The sequence below is a fragment of the Poecile atricapillus genome, chromosome 2, assembly GCF_030490865.1.
Source record: "Poecile atricapillus isolate bPoeAtr1 chromosome 2, bPoeAtr1.hap1, whole genome shotgun sequence".
Classification (NCBI taxonomy): domain Eukaryota; kingdom Metazoa; phylum Chordata; class Aves; order Passeriformes; family Paridae; genus Poecile; species Poecile atricapillus.
Window position 1 is genome coordinate 76,682,791 of NC_081250.1, and position 11,948 is coordinate 76,694,738.

The window sequence follows — 11,948 nt, forward strand, 5'->3', positions numbered from 1 at the left end:
CCTTTTCTCTCCCTGGAGAGAGGAACAAGGTCTGCAGGTCTCATCTGTATAGTGAAAGGGTTAAATTTTGCCAGGCCTGCAGATGGTCCTAGGCAGCGGCTGCTGCAGTCATGATGATAGATTTCAGTCTGTGCTGAGCCCCTCCCTCTGCTCGGCAGCTGCTGGGAGGAGGGGCTCGGCGTGGAGCCGTCTGTGTGGGCCGGGGGCGAGGAGGCTTAGTGTGGGTGAGATGTCAGTGGCCTGACCGAGCCTGGGGCCGGGCCTGGCAGCCTCCACTCCCCGCCCGAGAGCTGCTGGGGCCCGTCCCGGCCTTCCTCAGGCTGCGCAGGCCGCGGGGGGACAGGGCTGCCCCACCGGAGCTCCGCTACCTTTTGAGGCTGGAAGCAAAGAGAAAGAGTTCCTGGGCTTGTGATTTTTAAAATGTGGAATTCACAGAGGCAGATCTAATTTCTAAATGGTGCAAAATGCTGTCAGTTCTCAGAACTATTCAGCTATTGGCCTTTCCCATGCACAGAGGAAGCTCCCAGCAGCTTCTCTGAAAGAAATCACTTCCATGGGAGTTGCTTACTGCTTCCCGAAATGTCAATCAGTGTGAAACCACCACACCTTGTCATACATATTAGTAACAGGCTGTTATTCCTATTATCATGTCTTTGCCTGAGAGCCCCTTGATTTCAAAATTATAATAATTCAGATGGAGGGGGTCTACATTCTCCATTCCAAGGGAGGCTGCTGCCTTCCCTAGCAGACAGAAAGATGTCTTTCAAACCAGGAGTCTTCTTTCATGCTTTACTCCAAATTAAAAGAAAACCAACCAACCAAAAGTGTTATTTTCATATTCCCCACTGCTTAAAAAAATATTTGCATGATACAGTGTTTTAAATTACATAAGAGCTCATCTGTGTGTGAGAACACCTGTGTGTCTCTAAGGCTGAGAGCAGAGGGGCTCAGGTGAGGTACCAGAGGAGTCCCTGGCAGGTCTAGGTGAGTGTTTATGCGTGCCTGTGTGTGTACAAAGATCCATACCAGCAAGCAGAGTGGGACTTTTCAGGTCTGGGGTCAGCACAGCCTGTGGTCCAGGACCCAGGAACTGGACAAACTCTGAAAGCCCAGCTGCTGGAGAGATCCTCATTGTACATATGCATATAAATATATCTTCACCAGTGAACTTTTTTGTGTTTAGACACAGAGAAGAACAGAATGAAACCACTGTTTATATCTGTATTCATGCAAGCCTTGCTTCTAGTTATACCTGTGGACGTGGAGAGCAGCAGCCTCACTTCTCTCATGCCTTGGATTGAGACATGATTTATCTTCCTTGAAGATGATGATTCTTCTCCCTCCCTCATTGGTCAGATACAGTTTAAAAGCAAACTATTTGTGATAATGTGTGATATTCACACTAGCAGATATCTCCCATTTTTCGTTCTCTACCCACAGTCATATTGTATCAAAAATACAAAGAAAATAAAGGAACTAGGTGTTAAAAATGTACAGCAGTTTGGTCTTTCTTTACATAATTCTCTTTTGTGTGAATGCATTTTCTTCTAGATTCCTGGTTGAGGCAGTGGTCTCTAAGTATGTTTCACTGCATCTTAATTGACAATTTTGCTCCAGTGGGCTCACCACAGAAAAAGTGATGAAAGCATTTGCTATCTTATCTGCCCAAGGTACAGTTAGCTCTTTGTCACAAATGAAAATATGACTCTTCATCTGATACAGTGTTCTTCACAGAAACAGTGGTGAGTTTTTTACAGGAGCTCTGACTAGAGACTACTTATTGACTCTTCCACGACTTGCATGATGCCTGATCAGTAACAATATTGCCACCACTCCTCATTTTGAAGTTAAAAAGTTCTGTTCATAAAAAGTTACGTTTGAAAAATAAATGCATCAGAATCAATGCTATCATTAATCACTTCACTATCCACAGTTTGTATATGATGATGACACACTTCTATATTCAGGTTTTCAAATCATGTATGTGCTAAAAGGTAAGAAGCCTTTGTGAGAGTTTTAGTTCTCGTATTCTGATATTGACACACCTGAGGATGTGACTTGTACAGAGTGGCCCTTGTCAGTAGGGTTCTGCTGCTGCTGTTCTTGGTGCTTCTCACATTAAAGAGAAAGAGGAGAATAAGTATTAATTGAAATACAATATTCATTGAGGTAAAGTCCATATTTTTGATTGGGCTAAGTTGTGATCACAGAACCATAGAATTAATTGGGTTGGAAAAGACCTTTGAGATCATCAAGTCCAACCTATAACCTAACACCTTATCACCTAATACCACCTTATCAACTAAACCATGGTACTGAGTGCCATATCCAGTCTTTTTTTAAGCACCTCCATGGGTGGGGACTCCACCACCTCCCTGGGCAGCCCATTCCAGTGTCCAATCACTCTTACTGTGAAGAATTTTTTCCTAATTTCCAGCCTAAACCTCTCCTCGGGCAGCTTAAGTCTGTGATCTCTTGTTCAGTCACTCATTACATAGGAGAGGAGACCAACCACCACCTGGCCTACAATCTTCTTTTTGACAGTGTTAGAGAGTGATAAGGCCTCCCCTGAGCCTCTTCTTCTCCAGGCTAAATAGCCCCAGCTGCCTCAGCTGTTTTTCATAGGGCTTGTGTTCCAAGCCCTTCACCGCACTTGTTGCCCTTCTCTGGATGTGTTTGAGCATCTTAAAATCTTTCCCAAACTGAGAAGCCCAGATCGGGACATCAAGTGATATTGATATACTTGGTGTTTGTTTAATATTCCTGTGACTAAAGAACTATAGTATTGCAATATTTGTACAAGTAATCCATCAGTTTGGTTGTGTGAACATCTTTGCAGATCTTTTCAATCCTTTTTTAAATCATGCTAGCAACAGATTATTCCACATGCCCAAAAGTGAAATGATTAGGACTGAGAATCCAGGCAATTTTGTTTCTTTTGGGACAATAAAAATTTTTAAACAGCTGTCATGGGAAGAGGAAAATATACATTCTGAAAAGACTTCCAAGATCTGAGCTTTCAAAATAAACTAGAAGATGATTATGTGTATTCTGAATGGTTTATAATAACTATGAACTTTCAGAAAATTTTAATCTTCTGCAGATGGATGGGAAACGAGAGTTCATTGGTCTCTCAAATTAAGCATACATGCTGGATTCTAAAAAAAAAAAAAAAATAAAAAAAAATCCCTTGCTTTTGATAACTGGAAAGACTTGTAAATAATGCAGTTTGTTACTTCCAGTACAATGACAGAAAACATGAAAAAAATTATCTTGGTACAACTATCTTAAAAATACCCCCAAAATATTAAGCTTTTCTGTGTTATCATTTCAATCACCTAAAATTAGTAGTTTGGCAAACAACTGAGCTGCAAATTATTAAGGTATACCTTATAAAATATTAAAGAGATGGTGATAGTAGCTCTTAGGAATAACAATGGGGGTCACCAAAAAAAAAAAAAAAAAAAAAAATCAAACAGCTAGGGTACTACCACTTTCTAGAAATGGATATTAATCTTTGGATCAATTGGTGGAAGGAACCAGACAAGCCAATCGCTGTGAATTGGTATTTGTCTAACTGTCCTTTTTAAGTCGAGATCAGGAAAAGGAAAGCAAAGACCATAATTAACCAAAGATCTCTGTGTGCAGAAGTGGCTGGCAGGCCCTTCTGATCAGCAGATGGACAGCTGGGAAGACAAGTATGGCTGCCTTCTCTTGTCTGAATAAGAGGGTTTAAGGCCCTTTTTTCCCATTGTTTCACTGCATTTTTTAAAATATCCTTCGACACAAGAGACAAAAATCCCAGCTGAAAAATTGCATCAATGCACAGTACAGTGCTGTCCTGTTCCAATGTTGGGAACTGCGAGGAGTTCTGTTAATAATGGGTGGTCGGGAACGAAATTAAGCCAAACGAGGCGAACATTGTACCTGAGAACCGCTTATTGGTAACGAAAAGACAAAATAAACGGAGTTACTCTACTGGAGAGGGCTAGAGAAGAGAGCTACTGAAGAGAGCAAGAGGAAGAAAAATGGGAGGGAGAGAGGGAGGGGAGAGCCAGAGGCACAAGAGGCCGTCACCAGCAGAGGTCAGGGAGTGTGGTCCATGTCCTGAGGCGGGGCTGCACTTGCTGCCTGCCCGGGCACGGCTCCACGGGCAGCAGACACGAGGTGAGGGGCGCTTGGGCAGGAGGTCCAGGAGCCTGGACAGGGTCGCAGCAAGGATCACAGCGGTGGTCAGGCTCAGAGGCGGGCAGGGTTGGCCACAAGAGGCTCAGGCAGGGACTCAGAGATGTAGCAGGCTGGTCAGGGACACGGGGAGGCTGGACAGATGAGAGGGCGAGCAAGAGGCAGCGAGGAGAGTCAAAAGGCAGGACTCCAAAAGCAAGTTCAAAAAGCACCCCCCAAAAGAGTTAAAAGGCAAGGGATAGAAGAGCCCGCAAAACTTGGGGTGCAGTTACTTTTCATACCCCCTGCTCCTCCCCAAGCCTGGGACAGGAGACCAGTGGCCCAGTCCAGTGTCCCACTGCATCCGGTGCTGGAGACCTTTTGCCATCCGTCTGGAGAGTGTCTCTGGGGTACAGTGTCTTCAGTGCTCCCCTGCTGGCTGCCTGACCCATGTGAGACATGAGCTGGTGGCCAGCTGAAATGTCCTCAGAGACAAGGCTCTCCTCCATCCTCTCTTGGCTGCCTCCTGGACACGTCACATGTGCAGCCCTCTGACACTCATTGCTAAAGCATAGCAAAACTGAATTGGGTCCTCACAAGTGTCCTTTAGAGTTGTCACATTTGTAGTCATGTGGCTTTCTTAAATTTTCTAGACAGTGTCTGAGAAATAAACTTTCTCAACTAATTTTCTAGTAAATAAATTAAAAAATTACTAAACTTTTTGAAAAGACCTGTCGTGGTCCCTTATAATAATTTATTTTCTTAAAGCACTAGAAGTTCTAAATTTTTTTCCAAATATTCTCAGGCATGTTCTGACCCCAGCAGAGTTGTTTCAGCATTCAGAAACTGTGTTTGATATTTTGTCTGAATTGAGAGATGCATCAAGTCTCATAATGAAAGAATATAACCTTGCCAGAAGCTCAGTCATTAATGTCCAGATGGATTTTGGGTGGTTTGTATTACTGGCCCACAAACTTTTGATATTACAGTGAGAAAAGTAAGTAGAAAGTATAACCTTTAGAAATATTTAATCTGTCAGTACAGATGGTTTATAATTAATGTTGTATCACTTTCCAGGAGCCCAGGAAGCAACATAGAAAATTAATATACTAGAATATGAATACCAGAGTAAAGGTAATTGCAGAAATCAATATATTATGTTTCTATGATTCTTCATACATGTTTATGAATAAGCAGATGAGATAAAAATGATACCCAAATATTGAAGAATCTTGCTCTATATCAGATCATTTCAGATAAACCATCTAATTTTGATTTCTCATATAAGCATTTTTTTATTTGTTTGTTATTAGTCATAATTTTAAATTCTGCTATTCCGTATGAGATACTACATGCTATCTCAGTTGTATTAGTAATAAAAGGAGATAGTTACACTGTAGTCTTTAGATTGGTTTGAACTGCTCAGTGTCTAGACTACAGAAAATGAGGCAATAATTTTTCAATAGTAGTGATTTCAAAAAAGGTGTTTAGCCATCAAAAGCATTTCAAAAAGTGTCTCTTCATGAAATCAAGAAAAACTTAGAACAGAAGATAACATATTACATGAATAAACTATGTTCATATTGCTGAGAACACATTTGAAGCCATGTTAAATTGAAGATATTTAAGTATGGACTAGTTCTGGTGACTGTCATGTGGGTTAAATATAGCTTAAATTCCACTGTATCCTGTGAAGAGAGAACTTCTACACAATAAGTATATTCTTGTTTTACTCTTTTTGAAACAAGAGGAAACCAGATGGATCACTTCTCTACTGCTTTCAAGGACAAACAACCATGTTCTCTTCCTTGCTGAGTATAATTTGGGATTTACAAAATGTAAAGACTCCTGCACTAAACCAGATCATCTCCCTATTATTCTACTCCCTACAGAGGATATTAGGGAGAGAAGCACCATCTTTACTCATCCCCAGAAAATCTCACAACAAAGTGTGCTGAACAAAGTGCTGCTCTGAAAGAGGTAGTGAAGAATAAACACAGATCCACACACCAGCTGGATATTGTCTATGTAAAATGAATTATGGAATGCAGTATTTGTTCAACTCTGCTCTTATACAACTGCTATTATCATGAGGAATATTCCAACAAAAGAAAAAAATAAAATTAAACATTAGCACTTAAACTGTGTTAAAATCTTGCTAACAATAAGAAAGATATATTTCTACATTGCTAGGTTCAACCCTTTCAGAGGAAAGAAATTTTTTTTAGAAAAAAGAAATCAAATTTCTTTTCTTTGCAAGATGAAGTTGATTTACACTTGATCTTTATTCTAAGGCCTTTCAGGCAGCATATTAGGATAGCAACTACCAGTGGATGGTATTCAAAATTGTCAACATCCATTTTCAGGGTTCTGCATTGGGCATTTCAGGAAGAATTATATGAAGACAGAATCACATTCTCAGGAAATTATATCCTTTCAGGCAAATTACAAGCAAGCCCCTTGACAGGTTCATTATAAGCCTTTTTGTACCTTAGATTTATTAAAATCTTTTAACTCAGACTGTGAAAATTAAATGAGGAAAAAAAATAAATCTCAGAGAATTCTATTACTGATCTGACAAACAAGTGACTGAGTTTTTAGGAACAGGTCTTGATCTGGATGTCTTGGCCTCCAGCAAAGGAACTTCTATCTATTTCTTCACAGGAGTTAGCACTGATTTTTTTTTTTTTTTTTTTTTTTTTTTCCTTCTGCTAAAGAGATAAAAGACAAAAATGTGTTATGATTTCTGTGTAATGAAAAGTGTTTTTTTTAAAAAAAATGAATTGCAGTAACAGGGGCATTGAGAATTCTGGATATGTTACTTGTCAGATCTCCAACACTGCAAAGATTTATGAAAAGTCATGCCTTTTTCTGTTATCTGTTACTTTTGGGTGGTTATGGCATTCTTAATGGTATTCTAGATTTCTTTTGTGAAAGTCCTGGTTCATTATTCAGAACAGTCCAAGTTTAACCCAGTGAAATACAAATCAGCATCTCTAACTAAGGGCAAACTGAATTCAGAACCCATACAAAACAGATCATCCGGACTATCATATGTGGAACTGTTGATACTGGGTTGGAATTTATGAGAGGATGTCTATAGTTCTAACAACTTCTTTCTTTTTCTTGCTTGTCAAATAGATCACCAGTGATTATCAATGAGGTTGCAGAAATTACCCTTGTATCCCATTGCCACAGCCAACATTTATTTTATAAAGTTCATTTTGATCTAAAAACCCAAATAACAGCTACTGTTACAAAAAAGAGCAAAGCATATATGTCAGTTCCTCATGTAACATGGTGGTATCTTTATTTTCAATTAGACTGCATAAATCTATCGGATGTCTGAATGTTAAAAAATGTCATGACTTAACTGAAGAAAATAATATCCCAGTTATTTTAATTACTTTTTTATATTTATTATATTACTGGGTTATTTTGGGGATGAGGTTGCATGCACAAACGCATATATATACATACATACAAACATATATATATGTATGCATATGAAGTGAGCAGCAGGGGGTTTCTTACTCATAATGACTCCATAATTTTTGCATAATCATATGCATGATCATATGCTTAATCTAAACTCTTGGAAGGGAACATCTATAGTAGAGCTGGAGAAAGGATTTACCATGACATCTTCATAAATTAGTCTTACAGGAAACAAATATGATTACAAATGTACAGATTGATATCTGGGGTGATATTTATTTGTACAGAGGTTTTGGTATTAAGAGGATAAAAGCATAAACCTAGCAATAAAAATTATTAGTGACAAAGACTCCGATCACAGATATGTGTACGTAATGAAACTTGAAGCACAGAAAATAAATTAAAATCCTGGACTTAGTGCCTGAGAAAAGGGGATTTATTACCTATTTTCTATATGATTAACATAGAGAATGAATATGTTTGGCTTTTTTCTCCTTTTTTTAATGCTAGTAGGGAACTAAGTCCCTCTGTGGATGAGGATAATATCTGAAATTTAAACTCTGGAGAATACAGTAGCTGTATACCACTCTATCCCTTGTTTAAATCATTAATTTTAATAAATTGATTTCTGATCATTATTTGATCTATGTTAATCCTAAAATATACTTACCAGGACTTTATGAATGAGGTTTCCAGTGTGCTAGGAAATGTGTATAGAAAAAGATTTTTGAGATGGACAACAGATTACTTAAAAGCAATACTCATTGTTAAATGACTATCACAGAATAACATAGAGAGTTTAATGCAGTAAATACACAAGTTAAGTGTGTGAGTTATTAGACAAATGCTTTTTAAATCAATGAAGCATTTACTGCCTTATTTTTTAGGTGTGACATGAGATGAATTTTAAGGTAGAACTGAAAGAAGGCAATGTTTTTTTAATGTTTACTTTATAATGTTTATTAATGCTTTTTAATGTGTATTTAACCCATGAAGACCCATAGTACCAGTGAGAAACATTTGAAGATACTTGATACATTAGTAGCAACAGCAAGTGTAATTTCACAGATTGTATTTTTACAAAATAAAATCCTGCATATGCATTTCAAGAAAATGCCACAGAAAGTTTATATGTAAATGCAAGACTGCAATAATTGAAGAATTTTAGATTTGAATCCAGGCATTAGTGCAAGTCCAAAAAGAGACAATAGTATGTGTTCTCATTCACATGTGACAGAAGTGCTAACTGTATTTGCATAATCCATAGAAATAAATTATTAATTTTAACATATATTTTTGGTCTTACCCAAAGTCTAGTACATTCATCTAGTAGTCTTCAAGGTAAATATTCTACTTTTCATTACCAAAAAGATGCACATGTACTGGATTAATATATTATTTTTTATTGATAAGGTGCTTGATTTTGCAAAGGTTGCTACGTGCTTTTGTGAGCTTTTGACTCTGCTGACATGATCCAGAAAGACCAAGACAATACTGCCCTCTACATCCTCTCTTGCAGATCATAAAGGACATAAAGTGTGGTAAATTGCTCTGGTAGTACTTTATCATAAGACTGAAATGTTATCACCTTCAGAAAGAAGTATGGATAGAAAGGAAATAGTAACACACCTTTTTTTAAGCTTTAGTTCACATGAGAATATCTCCAGAAACAAATATTGGAAGACTTCCAAGAATTTGACTCTCATAGATATGCTGTGCAGCCTAATTTATGTGCATGATCTCTTCACATTGAAGCACAGGAATTAAAGAGGAGAAGTCATATGCATGGTTCTTAATGTTTTTTTTGGTAAACCTTAGCTCCTCTGAATATTCTCAGCTTTCCCATAGAAAACATTGAAGAAACAATTAGATAAACTGTAGAGAAAGTTTTGCTTTCTCCTTAACAATTTCTGTATTTTTATCAGAGATCAGAGTATTTGCAATATTCATGGGCTTGAGTTGTCAAGATATCTTAAACTCATGATTTGAAGAGCACAGAAAGAAATTTGTAAGGAATATACTTCTATTTCCTTCAAGGAAAATTTTCAAAAAAAATCTGCTTAATTAGTACCTGAATTACACCTAATAAAATTCTTACTAGGTGATTTATATTTAAAAATAAAATGCATGCTTTCTGGCATACATCGTATTTCTGACAGTGTTCTCGTTTCTAAAGCAATGGTAATCAAATTTTATTAACTATATTTGCAATAGAACTCTAAATCTCATTTTGCTTATGTGTTGGATTTCTGCATATGACTGTATTAATTTAACTTTAGGCAGTTCTGTATTATTTATTCAGTATGTATATGCTTTTAAAAAAATAAAGATCAGTTATGCTCTTCAATGACCTACAAATGCAGCATCCAGATCTATGTCTTTGGCAGGAACAGTCTTAGAAAAAGAGAGGAAAAACTATAGTTAAATCAAATAAATTAATCTTGGCACAGTACTGTTCAAGTTCATAAACTTAGGTGACTATGATCTGTAAGCAGTCAATTTCCCATGACATTGAGAAGAACCACAAGAAGAAAAGTAAAAATAAACAAACAAACAAAAAGTCAACATAACTGTAGCATTGATTGTCTTATTTTCGGGGTTATAGGAAGATCAAGATTTAAATCCCTACTGTGAACCTGTGGGTCACAAGTCATAAGAAAGGGCTCACAGCTGGAGATTGGAACTTTCCTTATCCTTACAGCTGCCTGCAGAAGAAAATACAGAATTGCTACTTTGATTGCAGACCTCAAAGAGGAGAGAAAAGCATTCAAGAATGGAAAAAAGCTGTGATGACAAAGCAGTGAAAAAGGTGGTGAGAAGAAACTCAAGACTCCAGAAAGAAGTCTTAGTGATTATATTTAAATATAAATGTTGACATATTTCACAAGCAGTAGAGGGGAAGGTGAGTCAGGCAGCTGAAAATATAATTGTTGTTCCTGAGAGAGCTCCCATATTCTTTTCTCCCCAAGGATGCTCCCTTGTCCTGGCATCATCTCAGAACAACATCACAGCTGCGCTTCAGCCAGACTTCGGGTGTTCTCTGGAAGCGCAAGTGTCAGCACAGGTCAGTGTTCCCCCTGCCCCAGTCATACTGGGGGATGACAAGGAGCAAAAGCAGAGCATGGGGCTCTACACAGGTTTGGTTCATGCACACAGTGTACATTCTCATGCATGAATTGTTTCTTTAACACACCAACTGCTTCAGCCAGTTTCAGTCAACAGGAAAGGGAAGCAACTAACAGTGCAAGAGAACCATAAAATTTGAATGAGGCCCCAGGAAAGCAAAGCAATCCACAGTTGTAATTGTCAGCTGTTCTCTCATTCTGGAAGGGATCTTATTGTTTTCATAACCTACTTTGAAAGATCAGGCTTTGCCTCTCTAGAAACAGGAGAATTGTTATCACAGAGCATTGTATTGAGTTGACTGTCCTTCATTAACTACTTTTAAGTGATTTACTGTGGCTGTAGTTAGTTAATAATGTTCTTTAATTAATCTGAACTGTGTACACCTAAAACTGTAAAACTTTCATGTGTAGAACTTTACAAATGGCTTATCCCATTGTCTATGCTTTTATTAGCTTTTATATTGCAATTTTTAAAAGAAAATGCTGTGAATGAGAGTAGAGGTAAAGTAAATTTCCAAACTCAGACATCACAGTATAGTCAATTCCTTTTCCAGTCATGTTTCCTTAATGATGAGTTAGAGAGCTCAGAATCACTATTAAATAGAAGCATTTATATAAATTAATTGATGTATCATAAACAGTAAAAACTTACATTATATAACACAGAATGATCATGTTTAAAGTTCAGACTTAAATTTATGTAAATATATTTAGACTTGCCCACGGGCAAGATTTTCATGTTATGACTTGAAAAAAAAAACCTAGAATCTAAATGCTGCATGTCTTCTAAAAACCCATTTATTGCAGAAACAGAATGTTCCTCAGAACAGTCATGCTTCTTACTTCTTATTAAATATACATATTAAGAAAGATGTTTTAATACTGTTATCTGTGAGCTTCAGAAAGTTGTTCTGAGTTAACTGGCAATATTCTTCACTTTTAAGTTCAGTCAAGAACAAGGTTTGACATAAAACACCATGCAGCATGTGTTGTCAAACTGAGCTTTCTCAGGCAATTATTTTCTGAAACTAACAGGTTGAATGTTGAGGATTGTTCTAATGATGCTCACTGCTGTCAAGAAGTATAATAATAAATTTCCAAATGTAGCATTTCAATTAGAAGTTACAGTCAAAAATCCCCATTATACAGTCCAACATGCCTTTCTGCATAATTTTGCTTCATTCTTATTTTTGGGTTTCTCCAGTGAGGAGTTCTGCCATT

The 11,948-nt window shown here is 37.4% G+C and overlaps 1 long non-coding RNA gene across 1 annotated transcript; it reads right to left on the reverse strand.

Annotated features, from left to right (window-relative positions):
* Positions 1-305: 305 nt before the first annotated feature.
* Positions 306-10,290, reverse strand: LOC131575351 (uncharacterized). The gene is made up of 3 exons (XR_009276761.1): positions 10,232-10,290; positions 2,046-2,109; positions 306-377 (listed from the first exon to the last, which is right to left on the reverse strand). It is a non-coding gene; the product is annotated as an uncharacterized LOC131575351 (long non-coding RNA).
* Positions 10,291-11,948: the final 1,658 nt, after the last annotated feature.